Source organism: Micropterus dolomieu, linkage group LG14 (genome assembly GCF_021292245.1).
Source record: "Micropterus dolomieu isolate WLL.071019.BEF.003 ecotype Adirondacks linkage group LG14, ASM2129224v1, whole genome shotgun sequence".
NCBI classification, from domain to species: Eukaryota; Metazoa; Chordata; class Actinopteri; order Centrarchiformes; family Centrarchidae; genus Micropterus; species Micropterus dolomieu.
Window position 1 is genome coordinate 20382483 of NC_060163.1, and position 6186 is coordinate 20388668.

The window sequence follows — 6186 nt, forward strand, 5'->3', positions numbered from 1 at the left end:
GTTCTCACATACTGTATTGTAGCCTACTGTGCTAACAAGATTAACCACTGACTTAAGTTCAGACATCCTTATAGTTCCCTCCTTTGGCTCATTAATTTTCAACATAGTAAGAATGATAAGTTCCCCTTCATTTGCTCTTTAATTTAAAGCATAGTAAGGATGATAGCTGATGATGACTGGGACTTGGCATGAAATAGGATTTTAAAAGATAGTTTTATTACAACTTGGGTTGTAATTGCCATAGTTTGGGTCATTTTGCCTTGACTAGTAACTAGTATCCAACTGTATTTACCAAAATAATGTGAAAGACAAAATAAAACTGAGACAATGCAAGGAACACGAGCGGTCAGACAATCAGGCAGCAGCAGGATGTTGTATGTAGTATATGCAGTATGGATCAGTTTTTTGTCCCGGATCTCAATAACTAACTTGGGTAAAATGTTAAAATAAGTGTAGAAAATAACTAGTCACCAGGCAACCAGTGGAAAGTACTGGTAGGTGAATGAAAGACATGAAAGAACCCAATCAAAGTATTTCCCAAAATGTGTGTTCCTTTAAGTTTGGACTGATTTGACTGGTATGGAAACGTAGCCCAAATAGCTAGAAAACGCATGTCAAAACAGATTTTAGAGGCAAACTAGGCAACAGCTCTGACCTGACATTTCTGTAGTGAATGATTTCCACTGACACAGTTGTATTCAAATGTATACATTAAATATTGAAAGACTTAACAGCCAAGTGTCATTATCTATTTTAAGTTACACATACCTTATCAAGATGCAATACATAAATGTGCCACTATGTGAGACTAAGATTTACTTTCATGTTACTTGAACTCCCTTGTTGAATTCCCATTGCACTAGCCACAAAATAATGACGTATATAATATACTGCCCATGCTGATTCCAAGCTGTAATTGTGCAGCGTGCGTGGCTGTCATCCAATGTCAGAAAACAGCAGGTGGAGCGCACATGACCACCTGGAACATGAAGCACAGAAATCATGCATTAATCCTTTCATAGACACGTTCTAAATGATGAGACTGACAAATACCTATTAGCAGCCGCTCCTATGAAAGCGAGGGTTTTAGTAGGCTTTTTTAGATGTGACATATGCCAATCTAGCTTTGAGCAATGTATCTTCTTTTCATCTCTTGTTTCTTTTCACTTAACAAAGCCATAGCTTCTCTTTTGTGTGATGCAGGCAGGCAAAGGCCAAGCCCATTACTGAACAATATAAGATTACACACAGGAAAACATGCATTGAAGCTATTACCTACAAAGAAGCTCACAGGAGGTCAGATTTTCCTGTTGTTGAAAGATCGGTCTGTGTGAATAAGAAGAAGTGAGATGGTGATAATTACTGGCAACCTGACTACATGAAAAGATTTAAAAACAAATTTGAGAGCAAAGAATAATGGGTGTTAGGTTACATTTAAATATCTGCAGGATAGCACAGAAAAATACAGAAAGCGGATTTTCCTAACTAGTTTATACACGCTTTGAAATACAAAACCTCAGCTTTGACTTTATACTTAAACCACCCACCCTGTTATCTCTTTAAACTCAGTGATCCTTCACCCAAACACATAGTGTAACAGCTGGAAAAAAAATAGCACATTGCAGACGGCAACAGTAAACAGAAGACATCAAATGAGTTCCAAACTGTTGAATCTAACCAAGAAAGCAACTGTTTTGAATCAGAAAAAGGAAAAGTGTGTTTTCAGCATTAACTGTGTCATTTTTTTTCACTCACAAGTACAAAAAGTAATTGGGTTCAGATTATTCTCTGAAAAGCAAACATAATTTGTCCTGCACAAAAAATCAACAGGGGCAAAGCTTAGAACTGTGTGCAAATTTGATTTCTTGTGCTTCAGGGGAATTGAATAAGGTTGTTGATGGAAATGGTGCAGAAGGGGACGGGGATGTGAAAGTAGCCAGCCACCGTTTCTTGGAGGGGTTACAATTTAGAGGGTGGAGCAGATGGACGGCCAACAATCAAACAGCTGCTGTAATCAATTCAGCATGAGAGTTCATCATGAGTGTGCCTGAGAGGGAGAGTGGAACTGAAAGACAGCAACAGAAAGAACCAGACTGAGGGCTTGCTGCACACAGATTAGGTTTTTTATATAGTATAGTTGTGCAGAATACGAGTGCATGAAAATGTATTGTATAATATCCAAATACTATATCATGTCGTAGAGTAGATGAAACACATTGGAGCACAGGATTATAGTCTACATTTTAGCCATCATGGAGACATGGTTCTAGGGATAAAGATGTCAGTCTGATGGTTAATCAACCACTTTGGTCCACACTGAAATATCTGAGCAAGTATTATACTAGACTGCCATGAAATTCAGTTTGTTTGACTTATCTCATGACTTTTCCTGTAGCACCATCATGACGTTCTAGTTTGTGGTTTTGAACGAAATGTCTCGACATCTATGAAGTGTCATGGTTTTGTGTTTTATTTTGTTAAATCCTTCCTCTTGTGTCTGTTTTTACTTACTTACTTGGTCTCCCTGTTTTCCCATTATCTGTATTGTTTTGTCATTGTGTCAGTTATTCTTTATTTCTTGGTTTACTTTGGTATATTCCTCTCCTCTCCTTTCAGACCTCTTCACTTCCTCCCCTGATGTTTTTCACACCTGTGTGACAGTTTGCTCCACCTTGATTGTTTCCACCTGTGCCTTGTTAATCACCTCCCTCTTGTATATTTAAGTGAGTGTCTTTCCATTGTCTGTTTTCAAGTGTCCCAACTTATCACCTGTGTGTTTGGATTTATGGTCTTTGGAGTCTTGCCTGTACCAGTTTGGATTTTGTTCACTTTGATTTGGACTGCTCACCTCTGTTTTTACTTTTGCCTTCCTCTACACCACATAATCCTGTGAACTTCTTATTTTAATATTAAATATAGAAAGAACTGCACCTGCTCTGCTTAGTGTTCTTTTGGGCCCAAATCCCTTGTTTCTTGTGTCTGCGCTCAACTACTATGACATGAAGTTTAGATCTTCATGTCCCAAATTCAGAATGAATTGAATTGCAATGGAATTGAAATCATATTAAGAATGCTGATGTATGCATTTAGCTAAAAAGCTTTGCTGTGTCTGTGTATGCACAGCCTCACAGAGCTGCATTGCTGGACATTGTTTGTCTGGTCAATATTGCTTGATTTCTCCAAGTAACCCCTACTGCAAAATATACAGGAAATGTGTAGCTAGTTGAAAATGTATATGTAAGCTGCAATAGCTTACAATTCAACACATAACATTAAGCTTTGGGTCAAGCAGGGTATCTTCTGTGCATAACTGAAGGCCAAAGTTGAAGTGTGTCATAGTGTTGCGATAGCAAACCTAATGCTGCCTCTTTCTTCCACTATGACACCCCCAGTCACTGCTGGCCTGCTAATATGGCCTTTGCTTTTCATGTTTGTAGCCAGCTATGAGGTCAATGTCTTCCAGTCTGAAAAGGCCTTAACACACCCAGCAGATACAATGTTAACTTTGGAGACAGCGTAGGATGTAGGCAGCGATACAGCTGACTTCTGATGTGGACAGAGCAACTGTCAATGGCTTGAACTGGCCAGTCAACTTACCCGACATACATTTTTACTGTCCACTGGCCATTGATTATGTCAAACTGTGTGTGTGTGTGTGTGTGTGTGTGTGTGTGTGTGTGTGTGTGTGTGTGTGTATGTATACACTCATTATAATATATATATTATAATGAGTCTGGTATATATATTTGTCTGCTACTAATTAATTTTATGGTGTGTTCTGAACAAAGGTTGACATCTTGAGCCCACAAACTATTAACCTATATGCTTTCAAAATGTGACATTTGCACACACAATCAATTAGGAGTTTCTGCTCTGACATTTTCAGAGGCAAAATAATCATAGTAGAAATGGGCTAATACGTTATAATAAAGCTACACTGCATGGCAGCAGCTCTGAATAAACCAGGGGTGTCAAACTCATTTTCACCAAGGGCCACATCAGCATTACAGTTACCCTCAAAGGGCCAGTTGCAACTGTACTAAGACTGTATAAACGTAACTACTCCTTAACATATTGTTAAATAACTGTCTCTTTATTTGATTATGTATTCAAGGACATTTATCAGATGTAAAAAATATACCCATAGTAAGAAAATGTCTAGTGTTATTATAACAAATAAATTAATTTATCAGATTTAAAAACCCTCATTACTCCATCAATAAAAGATCAAACATTTCAAGGTAAGGCAGGGCAAGGCAAGGCAAGGCAAGTTTATTTGTATAGCACATTTCAACACCAAGGTAATTCAAAGTGATTTACACAAAACATAAAAGCAAAAGGGAAATATAAAAAAGTTTAAAAGCAACATAGGGAAATAAATGTGAAAAAATACACATTAAAATATAATAAAAGTTACAGTGCAGTGTACAATCAGGGTTAAAAGAGTTAAATGGAAAATAAAAACAGGCTGAGGGGTTGAGCAAATAATTGAGTTACAATTATTTTGAGAAGAGAATAAACAGTACACTTCAACTACACTCTCTCTAGCTTATCTGTACTCGGGTCCATAGTAATCTTTGGATCCACTGAAACTCCAAAAACCCTCGGACACTACAGACAAACCAGGACATGTCTGTCCGCAGCCAAGGCCATTTCAAGTAAATTACAATGACAAATATCATCAAACATAAGCTTTTACAGCAACTTAAATTTTTCACAGTCCAGAGCTGCAGAACCATGGTAAAACAAATAATTGTGAGCTGCTAATAACATGAGGGACAGATGTGGCATTTGATAAAACAAATAGTCCAGCTGCACACAGCCTTGCAGAGGGCATACATCCAACTAATGAGATAGTTTGATTACCTGGAAAAATGCAGACGTATAGGCTACTGGAGCCTAAGCCTCGGTCACACTACACGATTTTTAGCCCGATTTGCCGCTCGGCGACCGTCAGGCTGTGATCAGCGGTTGATCTGCGGCCGCCAGTCGTTGTGTGTGAACTACTCAACAACACATCAAAACGGCTCCCTGACACATCACCGACGTCTGCCAGATATCTAGCATGCCAAATAAAAAAAAAAAATAAAAAAAAAACTGTCATGCCGTCACGCCTCCTTAAGTCAGAGGATCAAACCGATAAACATCGTTGTGAGCTAGCTAACCAATTTATCATGTAATTTACTTAGAACTTACAGTAGGTATGTTCATTATGGCATCTGTGCGTGCGGTGTTGGGGGACAGATGACAGGCCGCACTTTCACCTGCCACCGTCTTATACACAGTCATCAGCACACCATAAAACGTAGTGGTTGTTATCGTGTGCAGTGCGTGACAGGACCGTCGACTGTATGATTGATAACAGCTGATACTCGCACATTAGTTTCTATCATAGGTAAGTAATAGCTACTCCTGCCAGACAGTAAAGTGTACTAAACTTTACAGCGTAGTGATGTTAACACAGCATATCGTTAGTGAACACTCCAGCCGATCAGTTTTTGGTTGTCATGGTAATGCATTACGTCCGAATATTAACCACACCCCCATTCTCTGTTTGAGAAAAAACGTTAAAACGTTAAAACTGGCTGGAGGGGCTTTAAATAAAAGATAAAAGTAACACAGAGAAATGTAAAAAAAACAAACAAACAAAAAAACCCCACTTTTAAATATAAATTTTCAAATAGAAAATAAATTTACCTGATTTGTTCACCTATAATTCCTATGTGTTACAAATAATCAGGCTTTTCACAATCCATTGATTAGTTTTTTTGATTTTCCATCTCTCACCAGTCAAAACTATACTAGAAATTCTACTTGGCCTTGTTAAGCAAAAGGAATTAGGAAATTAATTCCAAAAGCATACATATTTTTTGAGACATAAGCTATATGTACTAATGCAATCCTCCGTGCCATCACCACAAACCTCGGGCAAAGCACGCCACACGTTTAGAGTAGGTGATGATTGACAGCATTCCTGCAGCAAGTTAGGATAACTGTTTATTCCACATGTGTCAAACTCAAGGCCCGTGGGCCGAATCCGGCCTGCCACGTCATTTTATGTGGCCCGCAAAAGCTTTAAAGATTCATGATTGTCCTAAAATAAAAGCCTATGCTGCCATAAACTACATCCCCCACAATGCATGTGACCCGAGAAGTCACGGCATCCCGCCTCTAGATTGCGATGTT

The 6186-nt window shown here is 38.4% G+C and overlaps 1 long non-coding RNA gene across 1 annotated transcript; it reads right to left on the reverse strand.

Moving 5' to 3' along the window:
* Nucleotides 1–249: 249 nt before the first annotated feature.
* LOC123983622 lies at nt 250–2589 on the reverse strand. Its single transcript, XR_006828238.1, has 3 exons — nt 2516–2589; nt 1276–1326; nt 250–979 (listed from the first exon to the last, which is right to left on the reverse strand). It is a non-coding gene; the product is annotated as an uncharacterized LOC123983622 (long non-coding RNA).
* Nucleotides 2590–6186: the final 3597 nt, after the last annotated feature.